Here is a 20,247-nt window from a genome sequence, read left to right as displayed (position 1 = left end):
TCATAGTGTCTTCCTAGGTAGACTTCTCTGAATCTCTGAAGTGAATTGGGTCAGGAGACCTTCTGCCAGGAGTTCTGTGCTTCCCAGCTATTACAAACAAGGAATAGAGCTTCTACATTTCCTTGTGATGTCATCAGCTTCAAGGACTACAGTTTGGCTCTGTCTGTCCCTCGTCCTCACCTCTCGGATTTCCATGCATCTTCTCTGCCTTACTTCTTACTTCTGCTTCTGTTTTTGAGAGACAAAGCTTTTGCATTTCATTGTAGACCCTTTGTTTTATGAAACATGGTTTTATTAGCACTTTCTGCTATCTCCACTGCTGGTTCCCTTTGCCTCCCTACACTTTTCCCTATGACTTCTACCATCTGACAACTTTTACAAGTTTGTTGGAATCTGTGGGTAAAATCTGTATAAATTGTTTGAAAATAACATTTAACTTTTTTTTTTGCCATTTTTCTTGTTAGTTTATAGGACTTCTGCGAAGAGGAAGGAAAGATGCTTAAACAGCTGACATTTTCATACTGGAGTCCCCTTAATTAATCTGGAACAAGAGCCCTTTGGAAATATTTTTTCTGAACATGATATAATGGCCTCAAGAGCGCTGGTAATCATAAACACCTCAAAGACTTTAATATTCAGAGCAGGGGAGCATGCCCCTCAAGCTTCCTTGACTGAATCACAACTTAGGTTCCCATTCGCATGCTCTATAGGCAATGGGGTCTAATAAATTAATCTTCACTGTAGTTCAAGAAAAGATTATATGGTCATCACTTTGCAAATGGAGAGTGTGCCAAGACTATAACTATATTACCGAATTTCTCGGCTTCTCTCCAGATGCTCACAGCTTTAGTATTGCTAATTTTGGCTTTGGGCTCCATTTCAAGGTGATCAATATGGTGGATGGTATAGAATGCAAAGCAACAAGTCCAGGGAGGCAGGATTACTTTTGGATGCTTGGCAGTATCTCAGCTGTGGAGAACTGGATGGTGTGCACTTCAGTGGCTGGTGCTTGAAAATATTTTCCCTAAACACCATGAAGGAGAAGTAGTGCAGAGCAGGAATCCATCCAGCCCCTACATTGATAAGCTCCCAGGCATGCCTTTCATTGCACAGGTATGCAAAGCTGGCTTAGATCACAGATTGAACACCAGAGGTTGATTCCCCTCCAGTAGCAAGCCCCTATTTGTCCTTTAATAAGTAGTTCAGGTGAGATGTCATTCCCTGACCTATACAGAGAAAATAGCTTCCATTTATGTAATTAGTACGTGCTTTTGTTGTGTTATAACCTATTGCTTATGGTGGGCTTTGCAGGTTGCTTCTGCCACGAGACAGCTCCTCAGGTACTGAGGCTGTATGGGAGCCATCTCAGCGCCCCCAACATTTGGCACAGTGCATGGTGCTCAGGGCAAAATGGGAGAGCCTCAGTGTTTATTGGAATCAATAGAGAAATCGGTGAATTTTAACTGTAAGTCTTTCTGGTCTCTAGCTACTTAAACAGTTCAAAAAAGTTGCCTCATCCTTCCCTCTCTCCTGTTTTCCTCGCCCCCTTCCTTCTCCTTTTCTGTTAACATAAAACGGCTGGAGGACTCAGGAAAAGGATACCCGGGCTTTCCCACATCCCTCTTCATCACGCGTGAACTTGCACACGCACACACACACATTCACACACATGCAATGGCAGAACTGCAAGCTGCGTTCTTAAAGCAGGATCCCTCAGTCCCCCGGGTGCTTGTTACTGGGTCACACAAATTCCCAAGTTGTGGAACCCAGTCCCAGGAGGTCCTTGGTGGAGCACCTCCTTCACTAAAGTGGTGTGACCCTTCGGTGACCAGCCTTGCACTTATTCACGCGGGAGCCCTTTGTGCAACAGGATTGCAGGGGGCTCCCACCTCGAGCCTCCTCCCTCCACGGGGGGCTACCTCATTGCTCGGAGGCCGCCCCGACCTGGGTTCCACGCGCCCCTGCCCCAGACCCCGCTGCAGCCCGTTGCTGCGGGAGCTGCCTGCAGGCGCGGGACTCCCGGCAGATGCGTGGCGAGGGACTGCCTCGTTCCGGGGCGGGCGAATGGGAGCGCGCGCGGGCGGCGAGGGGGCGGTGTGTAGTGGCAGACGCCGCTGGGATTATGAATGGGGGCGGAGGGGGGTTGGCGGTGTGGGTTCAAACCCGGCTCGGCGGCACCCGGCTTCTGAGAGGCACGCAGGCTGTGCGTAATCCTTCAGCGCTGGCTGCCGGGAGATGCGGGGAGCCACCGGGAGGGACTGAAGGGTCATTTTGCCGAACTCCCTTGGTATCGCGCCCGCCGAATGCCCAGGAGCCAGTGAGGTAGGTGCGGAAGGGGGGAATAAACTGCGGGCTGGGCGGCATGCCCGGCTCCCGGGGATTGACAGGTGGTGGTCTCAGCAGTTACAACCTACTACACAGCGGCTAGCCAGTGCCACAGGGTCACGTTAAGTCCCCACCCCAGGCTGGGGCGCGGAACCAGTGGCCCCCGCGAGAGGGATCCAGAAAGGGGCTTTGGAGCTCCGGTGGCGCACAGAGGAGCTCTGGGGCGCTTCGCCGCGGCCTCGGTCGCCCTGGCGCGGGTCCCTCACGCCAGCTCGTCCGCGCGCGCCCCGCAGCCGCTCCGGCCCGCGCGTAGCTTCCCTGGGCTGCCAGCCAGTTCTGGGCGGCTGCAGGTTTCTTACTGGTCACCGGCGGGGCTGCACCCGCGGGTCCTCCGGACTGGCGCTCGTCCCCTGAGAGCGAGGGAGGTTCGCTCGCGGTGCACGGTCCAGCGGGGCCGCGCGGAGCCGCGCCAGAGCCCGGCGTCCAGTGCGCGGCGGCCACCGCGGTGCAGCAGAGGCGCCTCGGGCGGCCTCCCCCGGGGTAGCCTGAGGTAAGAAGTGCCTAAGAAACTGCGGGTTTATTTGCCCCCTTGCCTTACTTTGCACACAGAAGCCGAACTGGAGAGTGGGTGATGCGGGGTTGAGGGGCCGTGAAGAGGGATTGCGGCTGCCCGGCGAGGAGAGTCGCTTTGGCGATGTCGTTGTTGTCCCTTTTAGGGAAACCGCCAACCGGCCCCTTGCCCACCGCGCCTTCCTCTGCCCTGGCCCTAGAATCCCTTGGCGGGTCGCCTGGAAGGAGAGCGCCAAGGGAGGGTAGAGAGAGGCTTCAGGATTCCGGGTGATGGATGGGTGTGCGGTGCCCAGTGATTGATGGTGGGCACGGGCGGGAGCCCCAAGTACCCAAGAGTTTGCAGGGCTGCGGCCCCAGGGTGGTCCTGCCTGTGCCAGTGGCGGGGGGCACCAAGGAGGGCGCGCCAAAGCCGCAGCGTCGCGAAGGCTCTGCCTGGAAGTTTTGGGAGCTCCGTCTGGGGTTTGGTGAGATCTGAGCTGTGCTCAGGGCCTGGCCCTTTCTAAGCGACAAGAGTGTGTGTTTGGGGCGTGAGGGGGGCCCCACATTCCTCCTCACCGTCTGTCCTTTTTCCTCTTCCTGTTTTGGTTCCTTCCTTTTCCATAGACCACATTCCATGTGCCATACTTCGAACAAAAATCAGTGTGGCCCATAGCTCTGAAGCAACAGTAAAGAGAAGTGCACAGAGGAACAAGCAGTCCTTAATTGCAGAGCGGTTTATTTTTAATATAAATATGTAGGGTAGTTTTTAAACAAGACTTTCGAGATCTCACCTAAAATTACAACGCATTTACATTTTGTTTACATCACATGTATTAGATGCTACTCAACAGAAATGGTGAATCTATGCATCGCACATCTTCCATCTGTGTGAGATGTAATTATTCTAGACGTTATGCGAATCTTTGAAACTCAGAGGTTTCCCGCTGCTTGAAAGCTGTGGGCCACATGTATGAATCGAAGACATTTCGTCTTTTCTTATTTTTTTTTTTTAAAAGTAGATTGTACACCCTCTACTTTTCTTTAGGCAGAAGCTGATTGTTATGTGCGTATATTTCATAAAAACAACTCAAGGATATCCAAGTGCTTCTACTTCGATCTGGGGTGCATGAGAGGGATCTGGAATGTACTTGTATATGAATTGACAAGAAATGGATAAAGCCAGGGTTTTCACTTTGGGCAAGAGGAAATCCAGCTGCCAGTACCTTATTCATCTACTGACATCCCGAGAGAGAAACCCTCTTCACATTCAGCATAACCTTGGCCTTTACTCTTCAAATCAATACTTGTAGGTCTTGGTTAGTAATGTCTTCGCTGCTGTTTCTGTTCTTCTTTAAACAGCAAAATGCCAATTTGTTAATTTATAGAACATTAGTATAATTGTTAAATAGTCTAGAATGGTGGAAATGGCATAAGTGATTCATTGAGGCTGTGTATATATATCTATCCTTTTGTATATTGCTTATTATAATTGTGAGCTAAACAATTTTGCATGTGTCTATTTGTATTTTTCTCAGCTGATTTGCTTCTCAGTTTATTTCTGGCTTGACATATTATGCAAAGATGAATTATCTTAAATTTCTCTAGAGGAAATCTACATGGGCACACTTGTTTGCTTTTGGAATGGAGCTGGTTTTGATTTGAGGAATAATCAATCAATCATATGTAGTTTTCTGATTTTGGAGCGCTTTGTCAGTTGAGAGACAGGTATTTAAAAATAACAGATACTGTGTATGTTATGCAAGTAGATGTATAGGATTTGTTTGACAAAGGTACTAGACACAGAACTGATACTTTCATTTCAGCTTACAAACTGCATATTTAACATTAACATAGGTTGCTCTTAATATGAACAAGATACACATGAAGAGAACTTGAGTTAGATCAGGGATTTACTGATTTGAATTTATCTTTTATTATTATGACACTAAACTTCACCAATTGCTCTTTCCAAGAAAATATAAGTAGCACAATTTGCACAAGGTGTGGGGATGTTGTTGGTCATAGGACAAATAGGATCCTGTGAGTATTAGTTCTTGCAGCCACCTTCATGTAATATGGCTCACACCATGATGTGGCAAATTCTTCAAGGAAGGACTTGCCCTAGCTTCTGGGAACACTGTCAGTAGGTGGTCTACAATGATCAGACCCTTTGGGATTATCAGAGCTGCAGAAATCCTTCTTGTCTAATGTCACATCCCTTTCCAAGGCAGATCCAATCCAGTAGCTGATTCTTGTAGGAATACAGAGGTTGGGCCATCTCAGCCCAACTCTGGATAACTCTGAAGGAAAATTCTACCTCTGGAACTGCTTGTGAGACTTGCCTGCAGTGCAGCTCAACTTTCCTCCTTGCCCATTTCTGCTGCTTTCCTTGTCCTGTGTCAGGTGTGGATAACAAGGAATTCTTAAATGAAAGTGTGAATCAAACTTCATTTCAGAGTTGGCTTGTCAGAGAAACCAATATGTGATGATACTCTTCCACACACATCCATTTTGCCAGCTTTAATCAATTTATTTGAAATGTAGTACCATTGCTTGCTGGGGGACATTTCCTTATCGTTGCTCCTCTTCTGTCCTTCCATGTTTTATCTTTCTTTCCTGATTTTTATTGGATTTTATAGAATTTCTGTATTCTCATGTTGATCTGAATTTTATATGTTCCATTTCTATCCTTTCAGAAGTTTTTTTTATGTTTTTGGCATTCATATTCTGCCTTAACAAGTGAAATGGATCAAAATATATACTTTTGAAAACTATAGGTTCATTACAATATTCTGATTCTGATTATATCTTATATTTCTTAATTCTGTAGTGATGTAATTCCACCATGGTTTTTATACCCCTATGTCATTTTTAATATAATTAGTTTAATTTTTTACAGTCAATGCGTATACTTTTCACATTTTGACTGTACTTATTGTTTCTTCTTGATTCACCTTTTTTTGGATTCTAATTTCTTCTTGTGAAATTCTTTGGTAAGCATGTGAAAATGATGAGTCTTTTTTTTTTTTTTTTTTTTTTTTTTTTTTTTTTTTTTTTTGACAGGCAGAGTGGACAGTGAGAGAGAGACAGAGAGAGAAAGGTCTTCCTTTTGCCGTTGGTTCACCCTCCAATGGCCGCCGCTGCAGCCGGCGCACCGCGCTGATCCGATGGCAGGAGCCAGGATCCAGGTGCTTTTCCTGGTCTCCCATGGGGTGCAGGGCCCAAGCACCTGGGCCATCCTCCACTGCACTCCCTGGCCATAGCAGAGAGCTGGCCTGGAAGAGGGGCAACCGGGACAGAATCCGGCGCCCCAACCGGGACTAGAACCCGGTGTGCCGGCGCCGCAAGGTGGAGGATTAGCCTATTGAGCCACGGCGCCGGCTAAATGATGAGTCTTGATCTTTTTTTTTAAATGGTAGTTCATCCTAACAATGGAATAATAGATCATCTAGGAGTAGAATCCTAAGCTGATAATTGTTTTTCTTATCAATTTGAAGGTATGGTCTTCTAATCTCCTTGTTTAAGAGTAGAGGCTTGTTTCTTAGTTGCTAAGATTATTGTCTTTGTTGCTCTAAAGTTTTACTATGGCATGCTTATATATGGGTTTATTTTTATTGTTCCTTTTTGGTATTACTTCTACTTTAATCAGCTGACTTATATTTCATGATTTATTAAAAATTTGTAGCAGGATATCATCATATATTGTCTACATTCTCTCTATTCTTTCTTCTAGAATTCTTATTAGGTGTGTTTGACCTTCTTGTTATATCTGTTGTTTCTATTACCTCTGTATCACTTTTCAATTAAAAATATCTTTAAGAGGGATTTCAGTAATTACTGAAAATTATTTTTAGCTAATTCTAATTCATTGATGCCATATCTATTACTTAAGTTATCCATTGAACTATGATTTACTTTATTTCTAGAAGTGCTGTTTGATGCCTTTTCATATCCATCTTCTTCATCCTGCCACCTCCCATCCTTGCTAAAACTTTTATCCTTTTACCATGCATTTTATCCTTCCATTTTCTCTTTATTCATTGTACTTGTCTTTATTTTACAGTATCTTTCAGATTGTTCTCTTACTTGAAATTCTTCTGAGATAAACAGAGAAAAATAAAAGAAAACATAAAAATATTTGCCATTTCCTTAAGGGTTCCATGGTATATGTCGAGAAATTCATGGTTTGAAGTTCTCCTTATAGGTGATATGCTATTTCTCTCTGGATTGTTTTAAGATTATTTTCTTTGTCTTTAATTTTTCAGGAATTTAATCATGATATGTCTTGGCATGGGACTTCTTTAAGTTCTATTTGAAATTTGATTAGCTTCTTACATGTGTAGGTTTGTCTTTCACCAAATTTGGGAGGTATTGGGAATTATTTCTTCAAATACTTGTTCAGGTCCTCTTTGTTTTTCTTACTCATCTGTGACTTCCATGATACAACTTTCGAATCATTTGTTATTGTCCCACAGAACCTTACATTTCTATTTTTATATTTTTATCTTTTAGTCTATTTTCTCTTTTTTGTTTAGATTGGGTAAATTCTGTTGCTCTGTTCTCTAATTCTGTCTTCTGTCATCTCTACTACTGAGCCCATCCAATAAGTTTTATTTGGGTTACTGTATTTTTCAGTTTCAAATTTTTTTTTTGACAGGCTGAGTGGACAGTGAGAGAGAGAGACAGAGAGAAAGGTCTTCCTTTGCCGTTGGTTCACCCTCCAATGGCCGCCGTGGCCAGCGCACCGCGCTGATCCGATGGCAGGAGCCAGGTATTTATCCTGGTCTCCCATGGGGTGCAGGGCCCAAGGACTTGGGCCATCCTCCACTGCACTCCCTGGCCACAGCAGAGAGCTGGCCTGGAAGAGGGGCAACCGGGACAGAATCCGGCGCCCTGACCGGGACTAGAACCTGGTGTGCCAGCGCCTCAAGGCGGAGGATTAGCCTAGTGAGCCGCGGCGCCGGCCTCAGTTTCAAATTTTCTATTTAGTTCATTATATATTTTATGTTTCTTTATTGATTGTAATAGCCAGCTTTTAATCACTAAAAATCTATCTAAAACAAGCTCTTTATAAAGGAAAGAAGTTTATTTTGGCTTACAGATTTTAAGGTTCACAGGTGAAGATCAGACATCCCCACTGGTTTGGCATCTGGTGATGGCATTATTGCTGGCAGAATCCTGAAGGGATACAGAGAATTATATGACAAGAGGAAGTAGTTGACTGTCTCTCACTTTATGAAGCCACTATGATTTGATGGTGGGAGTTCCACATTAAAAACCTAATCAAACCTAATCTCTTCCCAAATCTCTTTACCTTTATTGGATTTCCACCCTCTTAGTACCATTATCTTAAGACTTTCGGGACCAAACCTTTAACATGTGAGTCTTTGAGGAACACTCAAACTAATAGACAAACCAATAGCACTAAGATGTTTCTCTTTTTCCCCCAGGTGTTTCTAGAGAATTGATATTTTCTTGTTGAAGTATTTTATTTTATTTTTTAAAAAAGATTTATTTATTTATTTGAAAGTCAGAGTTACACAGAGAAGGAGTGGCAGAGAGAGAGCTTCCCTCCACTGGTTCACTCCCCAATTGGCTGCAACAGCCAGAGCTGAGCTGATCCGAAGCCAGGATCCAGGAGTTTCTTCTGGGTATCCCATTCAGGTGCAGGACTTGAGCCATCTTCTACTGCTTTCCCAAGACATTGCAGAGAGCTGGATCGGAAGTGGAGCAGCCAGGACTCAAACCGGCATCCACATGGGATTCTGGCACTGCAGGCAGCTGCTTTACCAGCTACACCACAGCACCAGCCCCGAAGTATTTTATAAATGAATGCTTTATAGTCATTCACAGATAATTCTAACATCTGATTCACTTAAATGCTGATGCAGTTGATTGCTTCTTCTCTATCAGTGATCACTAATAGACTATTAGAACTCATAAAAGAGTTTGGTTAAGTTGCAGGCTATAAAATCAACACACAAAAATCAATAGCCTTTGTGTACAGAGACAATGCCGCTGCTGAGAAAGAACTTTTAAGATCAGTCCCATTCACAATAGCTACAAAAAAATTTAAATAACTTGGGCTAAATTTAACCAAGGAGGTGAAAGATCTCTGCAATGAAAATTATAAAACATTTAAGAAAGAAATAGAAGAAACCATAAAAAATGGAAAAATATCCCATGTTCATGGATTGGAATACTTAATATCATCAACATGTTCATAGTACCAAAAGCGATGTACAGAATGAGTATAATCCCTATCAAAATACCAATGACATTCTTCTCAGATCTAGAAAGAAGCATGCTAAAATTCTTATGGGAAAACCAGAGATCCTAAATAGTAAAGCAATCTTATACAACAAAAACAAAGCCAGAGACATCACAATACCAGATTTCAAGACATACTGCAGGGTAGTTGTAATCAAAGCAGCTTGGTGCAGGCACAAAAGTAGACACATAGACCAATGGAACAGAATAGAAATCCAAGAAAACAATCCATGTTTCTATAACCAACTAATCTTTGAAAAAGGAGCTAAAATCAATCTCTGGAGAAAGGACAGTCTCTTCAACTAATGGTGCTGGGAAAATTGGATCTTGGTGTGTACAAGTGTGAAACAAGACCCCTACCTTACACCTTATACAAAAATAAACTCAAAATGGATCAAGGATCTAAATCTATGACCTGATACCATCAAATTACTAGAGAAGAACATTGAGGATACTCTGCAAGTCATTGGCATAGGCAAACAGTTCTTGGAAAAGACCCTAATAACACAGGCAATCAAAGCAAAAGTAGACAAGTGTTATTACATCAGTCTAAGAAGCTTTTGCACTAAAAAGGAAACACTTAACAAATTGGGGAGGCAAACAACAGAATAGGAGAAAATATTTGCAAACTATGCAACTGATAAAGGGTTAATATCCAGACTCTGTAAAGAGCTCAAGAAACTAAACTACACCAAAACAAAAAATCCAGTTAAGAAATAGGAAAAGAATTTGAATAGGCATTTTTAAAAGTTGAAATTCAAATGGCCAACAGATACATGAAAAAACTCTCAGGATCACTAGCCATCAAGGACTGCAAATAAAAAACTGCAGTGAAATTTCACCTCACTCCAGCTATAATAGCTGTCATATAGAAACCAAAATTTAATAAATACTGGTGAGGATGTGGGGGAAAAGTTACCCTGCCTTTGGTGGGAATGTAAACTATTACAGCCACTGTGGAAAACAGTCCAGAGATTCCTCAGAAATCTGAAAATAGATTTATCATAAGATCCAGCCTCCTAGGAATTTACCCAAATGAAATGAAATCGGCATATGAAATGGTTATCTGTACCACCGTGCTTACTGTAGCTCATTCTACAATAGCTAAGGTATGGAATCAATCCAGATATCTATCAGCTGATGAATGGATAAAGAAAATGTGATATATATACATGATGAAATTCTACTAAGCCATAAAAAGGAATGAAATCCTGTCTCTTACAACAAAATGGATGCAATTAGAAACCGTTATACTTAGTGAAATAAGCCAGTCCCCAAAAGATAAATATCATATGTTTTCCTTGATCTGTGGTAACTAATAGAGTATAAAAAAGTAATGAATATGAACAAAATTGACATTTTGAAATCTGATTATTGTTTACAGCTGTTTGCACTGTTGAGGAACAGTGTTTTTTTTTCCTTTGTACTTTTTTTTTTTGATTCTTAGTGCAAGGTTAAGCTTATGATTTTAAAATAAACTGAAAGTATGTCATTGTAAAAATTGAAAGAAAGAAGAGAGGAGGAAGGAGAGTGGGAACTTGGGTGGAAGGGATTGTAGGGTGGGATGTATCACTATGTTCCTAAATCTGTACATATGAAATACATGAAACTTGTTTCTATATGAATAAAAATTATTTTAAAAAACTGAATTGCACTCAAATCCATTATTTTAGCTATTATGTTGGGAGGTTTTTGGTCCTTTTTAAAACTTGTGTTTTAGCAGACATTCTCATTAAGATTAGTGCACAAGTACTGGATTATTTTGTGACTTTATGGTACTATTTTGTTTGCTTGATTTGTCTGGTGCTTATGCTGAACACTACTCTTACTACATGAAAAGGCAGAAGGAGCTTTCCAAGTCTGAGCTCTGTGGGGTCTCGAGGGATATTTCAGCCTACAAGGGTAAGGAGAACTCATAGACTTGGAGGTTTTTGTGGAAGGTGCTTTGAAGTCAGCTGGTGTTATCATCTAGACCTCAGTTAGATGCAACCTTACCTGATTATCTTCTGGTAGGTTGGATGTTAGGAGGCTGTACCCTAGTCACCTGTTCTTGGGTAGGGCGTCAGAAACCATTCTACTGTTTTGTTTATTGTTCCTTTCTATGCCTCCCTCTCTCCACCATTCTAAGTCCTCTTTTGGCTGTCTCTTGCATTATTTCTAGAGTCTGCAGTTGTACTTTTAGGAAGATAGGCAGGGGGCAAAGAACAGATGTCATGTTATCAGGAGTGGAAGTGTATGTTTTTGGAAAACTAACTCCCCAGCCACATTATCCATTAATGGATAATACTAGTTTGATTGGATAATACTAGTTTGAAAATACTAATTTGATTGGATTTCCTGTAGTGTTGCACTTATTCCAGAGACAGTTTTTTAAAAATCGTATATTTAAGTTATTTATTATTACTGTAATTGGGAAATTAAATGTCAAGTCATACCTAGTCAGTGGAATTTAAGATAAAAATCTTTGTGATATTTTTTATATGGAACATTTTTCTACAAGTTGTTTTAAAGCATTTGAAAAAAATTATTGCTTCTTGTCTGTTGCCATCTCTGTGGGAAATGGTAAAAAAATCCTTTATCAGAAGGATACTTCAAATCTTACAGCAAATAAATGACACTGTTTGCACAAACAACTTGCTGATATTTTGAGTGGACTAAAGATATCAGGATTCCTCAGTTTTTGGCTCTCCTGGTCTATAACACAATGCTAACTCAAAGAATTACTATATTTCCAGAACTGAAAATCATCTTAGAGATCACCTCTTTCAATCTTGTTTTTGGATACATAAGAAAACTGAGAACTTGAAAAGCCATAAGGGAATCCAAGTTTTCTGACTTCTTGGTATTTCCTGATTTTATGTTTCCTTTAAGAAATCAGAAATGCCTTCCTTTGATAAGGCATAATGACAATTTATAGGCAAAGATTTTTAAATACCATTTTCTAATGACAAAAAACACTCTAACACTCTAGTAAATTGAATTAACATGATGGTTCTTTTAGAAAGCAGTAGGTGGTAGTTGGTTGTTGTAGAGCATCAGGTTTAGCTGTCCCATGGGATCCCAGCAACCATTTCGGAATGTTCATTTGGGTCCTGGCCATTCTTTTTTCAATCCAGCTTCCTGCTAATGCACCTAGGAATCAGCAGACGATGGTTCACATACTTGCATTCCTGCCACTCACGTGGGAGACCTGAATGGAGTTCCGGGTTCCTGGCTTCTGCTTGGCTCAGCTGTGACTATTGCAGCCATTTGGGGGAGTGAGCCAGAAGATGGAAAGTCTCTCCTCTCTGTCACACTGCCTTTCAGACAAATACATAAAAATAAACATTTTTTTTTTACAAAGCAGTGGACATATTTGAAAATCTGAAATATGTGGACAAATGACCAGTAAAAGGAATATACACTCAAAAATATGCATCAAAATTGAGGGATTATGAACTCCTAGAGAAGATCTCCACAATCTGTTTTGTGTTTTTCTTGTCCTATGTTAACTGTGGATTATTTTTTGCTGGGCAAAATGATGGAGGGTTAATGACTCATTTATATATTCAGATTAACCCTTGAAGGACTGTGGAGAGGGGCAGTTGTGGTGGACATAGGGCTCCAGTCTGGCAGAATGTATTTTCCTACAGATTGTAGAGAGCCAGTAGGTGGGAAGGATACATGACCAACAGGTGTTCAAGCAGACTGTGCGAAATAAAACAGGCAACTCACCCACAGTGCTTATTCTCCTCTCCTCCTTAACACATGAGTGCGCGCGCACACACACACACACAGACACACACCACTTAGGGCTCCTTGGAAAGAATCTTTCATCTGCTTCCTTCTGCCCTCACTCAGAGAGCAGAAACAGTACTCCTTAGAGATCGTTGCCCCTTTTTTTTCTGGGAAGGCTGTTGTTGTGGTCATTTAAAACTAACTGTAGCCCTATCACATGTTAAGGACTGAAAAAAGAAAGCTTTCAGTGGCATTTTCTGTATTTACTGGGGGAATTTTTGAGGGTAAAAAGAAAACCACCTCCAGGTTTTTCTTATACCATGGATCAAAATAATTTAAGAATATACAGTGATAAATATCCCTGAATTTAGAGATCAGGGAGTAAGTTCAGTATTTGTTAAACTAAGAAATTAATCAAACACAGCTGCCATTATATAGAAGAGTACTTAAAGGATGCTCCTGTATACTCCTGTTGAATAGTGTCATTCCCTGAATGAGAAATAATACTGAATTGTATATCAGGCTGAAAAATTCAATGCAGAAAGCAAGAAGAAAGTAAAAAAAAAAGACATAATAGAATAAGACTGTGTTTTTCTAGTGCCTTACCAGCTGACATATTTTAAAATTCAGATGAACTTTAGTTTTCAGGGTTCCTCTTTAACAGCTGACTGAGGACCAGGAATTGTAAGACATAAATTGCAGAACTGCTATACCATTAATTGGGTCAGTGGCATTTGTGTAAGCCTCAAAGCATAAAATAAGGTTTTGGATTATGATAATCTCTAATTTTTTTTCAAACATTATGATTTGGTGGAAGTTCAGATTAGTGATGTTATTTGACAAAATATTAGGGACATTTTATGAAGGCCCATGTCTTTTAATTAAAATATAAAAATTTTAAAATTTAAATTAGTATGATGCCTTGATTTGCTCATAAATTTATATTAGTAGGAAAATTGTAGTTGGGTATAGCACATAGCACAATTTGGGGAACAAATACTTAATGCTGTCAATGATGCTAGCAGTGATGATGAACATGTGGATGGAGTTAGCATTTATTGGTCTAGAGGTATGGTAGGTATTGTAGATTGGCTCATTCGACTTCATTTATCCCTTTCATGTTTCATCTTCCTCTGCTACAAGTCAGAAAGCAAAACATTCAGCTTTCCAGTCCGCCTTCCTTGAAGCTAGGAGAGCCCCATATGATAAAGATCAGATGGATATTTCTGGGTTAGTGCTTCCTTTCTTGAACAAAAATACAAAGCTTCTGCAGGAGAAGGCTCTTGTCCTTGACCCTTAGCCCTTTCTTCTCCATAGAGCATCAATGTCGTGGTGAGCAGCACCCTTGCAAGCATGAGGAATAAACACAAATGCTTATGACAATGAAGCAGAATAAGGTGTAGCTTGGATCTTTAGTGACATCTGAGAGGAAATGTATCATTCCTGCACTGCCTACCTCCAGACGTATTATTTTATGAGAAAAATATAAGCTCCTTAATTGTTTCTCCCACTATTAGGTTTTCTATCACTCTCACCCACTTTACCAACTGAATATATAAATTAATTGTGAAGATATACATTTTATATCTTTGAAGGATGAAATTAATGTCTACAGATCTTTGTAATTACTGATCTCGAGCTGCAAAATTTTGACTAGTTAGTGGAAATGTTCTCATTCTGAAGAAGTTTGGGTGTGAACATTCTGAATAATTTGTGAAATTTTCGTTTTATTGTTCATGGCGTAAAGAATTGCATGACTCTGAGTTTCTGTTTTGTATTGCTTAGAGAATATTTCAAAGTTTATTCAATGAGTGAAATTTATGTGAAGAAAACTCTATTTTTGTGAGTCACACCTCCTACTTAGCTGTAATCTTTGGTAAGATGGGAGTATATCAGGAGAATACCAATGAGTCTTAAAAAATGTCTTCTTTTAGATTGTAGGCAAAATGTAAAGCATAGTGAGTTTACTTTTTTTTTTTTTTACCATTGAATGTAAGTTTGTTTCCAGCAGTTTCCTTCTGACTTCACACTTCAACATGACTGAGAAACATTTTAAAAGGTTAAAGAAGGCTGGCCTTTTCAATAAAGGGATGTAGAAGATGAAACTTTTTTTTGTTGTTGTCATTTGACATAGCATGCACACATACTACATTTGGCATTTGCATGACAAGTGAAGATAATCTTTACATCAAGCCATTGAATGAGAGAAAAAGAAAGGTCCATTCAGGATATACTGGTCATATTTTATCAGTATCACACTCATTTTTGAGTGATCAAAAATTTGACATTTAATGACAAAAATGAAGAGTTTATTTTTTACACTCCATAAGATACCTGGAGGGAATGATCTTTAATAACAAGGGAGGTCATTAAGAATTTGGACTGTTTTTTGCTTGTGGCTGAACTATTAGTTGTGAAAAGACAATGAACTTCCCATGTGTGCATCTGAATGCCGCAGGCGGCAAGAATGGGCTAGGAACAAGGCACACAGCAGCTGAGTCCACCCTCTTTTTGTAAGGAAAAAAATAGTTTCTTGGAGAAAATGCACCTGGTAGACTTCTAATAGCTTATTGACCAGAACTATATCAATGGCCATCCTTAAGTGCGAGGAAGTTTGAGAATTCGATTTTCTTTTTTTTTTTTTCCATTTTAATATTTGAAAATTGATTCCTCCCCAAATGTCAGGATTCTGTTATGTAGTGAAGGAAGAATAGATTCAATCATGCACTGCATAATGACATTTTGGTCAATAGCAGACTGAATATTTAACAGTGACTATACAATACAGCCTCAGTATGTAGTAGGCTGTACCATCTAGGTTTGTGTAAGTATGCAGTAGGATTGTACAATGACACAATTGTCTGATGATGCATTTCTCTAAATGTATACCTATTGTTACATAATGAATGTGTTATTTTGGTAATAACTGTTTTCATTGCATATGAAGATTTTGAAATCATATTTTTAGCATTGTCCCATAAATGTATATTCTGGTTGTCTTAAACTATGATACCTTTAAATGTGTTATTAATTAGTATTTATATTAAGTTCCTAAGAAGGTAAAATCATTTAAAATTTTGTATCAATTGTCACTTTGTGTCAAGATAGCTGACTAAGACTGAATACATAAGACTGAAAGTATATATGATAGTACTTAATAGTTATTAGTGTTAACCTAATTGTGGGAAAACAAGTAATTTCCAAATACAATTAATATGACATAAATGAATGTGAAATTCTAAGAAATCTGATAATAACAATTTATGCACTTTCTTCATCAAATAGTGTGCTTTATTTTTGTTTTAATTTGCATCTAGTTTGTTGTCTACTTTACTTTTATTTTTATTTCTTTGAGAGACAGCATGAGAGAGGGAGAGAGACAGAGACAGAGATGGAAAGAGAAAATGCCCATGTGCTGGTTCACTCCCCAAATGTCTGTAACAGCTGGATCTGGGTCATGGCTGAAGTCAGGTGTTGGGAATTCATTACAAGTCTCACATGTGAAGTGGTAGGAACCCAGTAACTTGAGCTATCACCACCAACTTATAGGGTCTCCATTAGCAAAAAGTTGAAATTAGCAAACTGATCTGGAAATTGAACCCAGGAACTCTGATATGGGATGCAGACATCCTAACTAGGGTCTTAAGGTTAGGCTAAATAGCTGCCCTGTTGTTCCAGTATTTTTAATAGCTTCTATAGATAATACTCATGATCATAAGTTTATTTTATAAAGATTAAAATTGGCTGAATCCCAGCATTTCTACTTTGCTATTCGAAGTCAGGTATTGACAAAAAGATTCTGAGTAATTGAAGGTTTATTCTTCAATTGATGTAGGCACTGTACTTAGAAGCTGTTTATCCACATCAAGAAGGGTAATGGATCTTTTCAGTTTAAATGTTTGCTTATTAAAACAGGGTGAGGCAACAGCTCTCAACACACTTCAGAGGGATAGTACAAAGATAAATGAAATAATGGATGTGAAGCACATTACTGTGCTCCAACATATGCTGTAAAATTTCTATAAATAGCATTATTAACATCTAAACAAGGTGAGAGTTGATCATTTCTAAAAGTGAGTATCATAACCAGGAATTTTGAGTGTGATCCTTTTTATCAGTTTTTTTGAAAGACAGTAGTATAGCAACACATTATTATGTTCTTGTATTAAAATATCAAAGATAAATTTCATGATGGAAATGAAATGTAGAGAATGTATAGATAGGTGATTTATTGAACAATGCACATAGCAATAGATTTTGCTCACATATGAAAAGTCCTTTGGGTCTCTTAAGTGGTTAGTGAAATAGGAAACTTTTAGTAAAATGTATGATTTCAGTGCTAGAAATTAAATCTTAAAGCTAGAATGGAACTTCCAAGGCTATATCTTGGAAATAATGAAGTTTTACTTGATTTATAACAACCTTGAATACATTTTATCTTCAATACATGTTTTTGTCATAACTTAAGCCACATTTAACCAAGGTTTTTATTGCTTGAAATACAGTTTATGATAGTAAATTGTTCCTATTTGTAACCTAAGTGTCATGCTATTTGTGTTGGTGACCAGGGAAAATGAATTGCGTGATATAGTGATAATCACACTTGGCCTTGGTCCAGGGAGCAAGGTTTATGTTTCAGTTTTGCCACTAATTTATCTGTGTAATTAGAAAAATTATTAAATTTCTTTAGTTCAAGAAACATAAAGTATACAGTTCTCCACTGTATGCATTCTAGTCCTAAGATACTAAGGTGTCGGGGCCGGCGCCATGGTCACTTGGTTAATCCTCCAGCTGCAGCACCGGCATCCCATGTGGGCACTGGGTTCTAGTCTGGGTTGCTCCTCTTCCAGTCCAGCTCTCTGCTGTGGCCTGGGAAGGCAGTGAAGGATGCCCTAAGTGCTTGGGCCCTGCACCTGCATGGGAGACCAGGAGAAAGCACCTGGCTCCTGGCTTCGGATCGGTGCAGCGCCAGCCGTAGCGGCCATTTTAGGGGTGAACCAATGGAAGGAAGACCTTTCTCTCTGTCTCTCTCTCATTGTCTAACTCTATCTGTCAAATAATAATAATAATAAAAAGATACTAAGGTATCAGTCAGAATCCTAGGGGAAGGGCACTGTACTGTGGAAAGAATAGTGGGTCTCCTGCATGACAGTCTTATGGTGATGGGTGTTTAGCCATAAAAGTGACAAATGGAAAATGGTCAGGAAACAGGTACAAGAAAGGAAGTTTTTCTTTTCATGCTACTTATTCTTTTGGGCAATTTGTTGAAGATAAATGCTTAGATGTGAGCCCATAGGTGCTGTATACTAGAGACAGTAGCTAAATGGAACAGTTAGTCCATTAAGATCAGCATGCCATATTTTGTAAATCAAATTGCCCAGATTTTTTTTTTTTATTTCTTTTGCTCTTACCCTAAGTTTTCAGAAAGTCTTATTTAATTGCATTGTTGGTCCTATGAAAATTAAGGGAAAGGTCAAATTTGGACAAATGCTTGGGTGGGAAGAATTGCCTTAAGGGACTAACTGTTGTGATTGTAGAAGTAGCAGCAAGTTAGAGCATAGGGAAGTTCTAAGAGATTTATAGGAGCAGTTAGGGAGTTGTGACTGACAAACACCAGAAGTCCAGCTGCCATTACTAAACAGAGATTTTTCTTTCACTGTGCGTGGCAGACTTACATTTCTTCATCATATGACAATACTGAACTTGTCCCAGGTATGTTAGGAGAGGGAGTAGAAACTCTAATCTGCTATTCCAGATGAGTGGGGTGGGTGCTGCTCTGCTTTCTGCTGTCATTGAGGGAACCTCTATTGGAAAAGTCACTTCTGTTCTCAGTACATGGATTCCAAACATGTCATGGTCAACTTCATTCAATTGGAGAATGAAAAAGAGGGAGGGCCGGCGCCGTGGCTCGATAGGCTAATCCTCCTCCTGCGGCGCTGGCACTCCGTGTTCTAGTCCCGGTCGGGGCGCTGGATTCTGTCCTGGTTGCTCCTCTTCCAGTCCAGCTCTCTGCTGTGGCCCAGGAGTACAATGGAGAATGGCCCAAGTGTTTGGACCCTGCACCTGCATGGGAGACCAGGAGGAAGCACCTGGTTCCTGGCTTCGGATCAGCACGGTGTGCTGGCCGCAGCGGCCGTTGCGGGGTGAACCAACAGAAAGGAAGACCTTTCTCTCTGTCTCTCTTTCTCACTGTCCACTCTGCCTGTCAAAAAAAGAAAAAAAAAAAGAAAAAGAGGGAGACTTTGTGCTGTAGTCCTGGGAAAAGCACAAATCCTTGAAAATTTGTCTAGAAGTCAGTCTTAGGGACAAACCTAATTGCAAGAGAGGCTGGATGGCTTTGTCCAGCTGTATCTTTAGGAAAAAAAAGGAAATGGGTTTTGGTCCACAGCTAATTATTCAGCAGTAAAAGAATGTTGCAGGTTTCTCTACCTCCTTTATGGGATTCCTTGTTTCTGTTATTCATATCTTATTTTTTTTCTTGGCTGAATCCCTTGTATTGATGTATAGAGTACATCTTCCAATATCTGCCTAAATTTGATTACATTATATTGCATTGACAGTAGACATTTTGAAATGGTTACTTTTGAGAATGGATATCTCTTCTATTTTATACTCCATGGAAAGGTTTTCAGAATGCAACATTCTGGGGAGTCATTTTATTTTGGAATTTTGAAGAACATTTGCTGCCATTATAGCCATTGAGAAATCTGATGCAATTATGAATCTTGGTTGTTTAAATATGAAATTTTCCCTAATTTGAAGCTTTTAGCATCATCTCATTATCTTGGAATTTTGAAATTTCAATATGTGCCTTGGTGCAGGTCATTTTTCATTTGTTGTGCAGAGGAAGTCAATGGGTATTTTCTATCTGGAGGTTTGTTCATCAGTTCTGGAATTTTTTCTGATACTGAAGTCATTTTTTCTCCATAATTGAAGGTTTCAAATCAGGAAATCTGGATGCATCTTAAACTGATGATGTCTTTTAACAGCCAGATGGTAGTCATGATGTGATTATGTAAACAACATTCTATTGACACTTTTTGATATTATTTAAGAAAGTGCCAGCATCAGCAATCCTTAGATGCCATGACATATTATAAATTCTTGCATTTAGTTTTCTTGATTCTGTTTTTCTAGAACTTCTATTACTATATTTCATCTAATCTTCTTTTAATTGCAATATGCATCATTGTTTTTTGTATCACTGAGAAAATATTGTTAAACTGTAAATAATGTTTTTAGACAATTTTATTTTTATTGATAGAACATGTATAGACTTAATTAAATCTAAAATATCAATGTCTCTCTTATAAAGGCATAAAAGAGAACATATAAAGTAGATGAGTTATTCTAAAACTTAGTCCCATTTAGAAATTTTTAATTCAC

At 39.8% G+C, this 20,247-nt stretch overlaps 1 protein-coding gene across 2 annotated transcripts in view; it reads left to right on the top strand.

Annotated features, from left to right (window-relative positions):
• The first annotated feature begins 2,103 nt into the window (after positions 1–2,103).
• PDE4B (phosphodiesterase 4B) overlaps positions 2,104–20,247 on the top strand; it is a 678,720-nt gene continuing 660,576 nt past the window's right edge. Inside the window, exon 1 of one of the 2 annotated variants that reach the window (XM_017346216.3) lies at positions 2,104–2,322. The gene's annotated coding sequence lies outside the window, so the exon portion shown is untranslated. Of the gene's footprint in view, positions 2,323–2,738; positions 2,876–20,247 lie in introns of those variants that run through there. The other variant, XM_051857656.2, reaches the window with a different exon arrangement.

Source organism: Oryctolagus cuniculus, chromosome 7 (genome assembly GCF_964237555.1).
Source record: "Oryctolagus cuniculus chromosome 7, mOryCun1.1, whole genome shotgun sequence".
Lineage (NCBI taxonomy): Eukaryota > Metazoa > Chordata > Mammalia > Lagomorpha > Leporidae > Oryctolagus > Oryctolagus cuniculus.
Note: the sequence above shows the minus strand (reverse complement) of the source record. Positions and strands in the feature narration are given on the sequence as shown.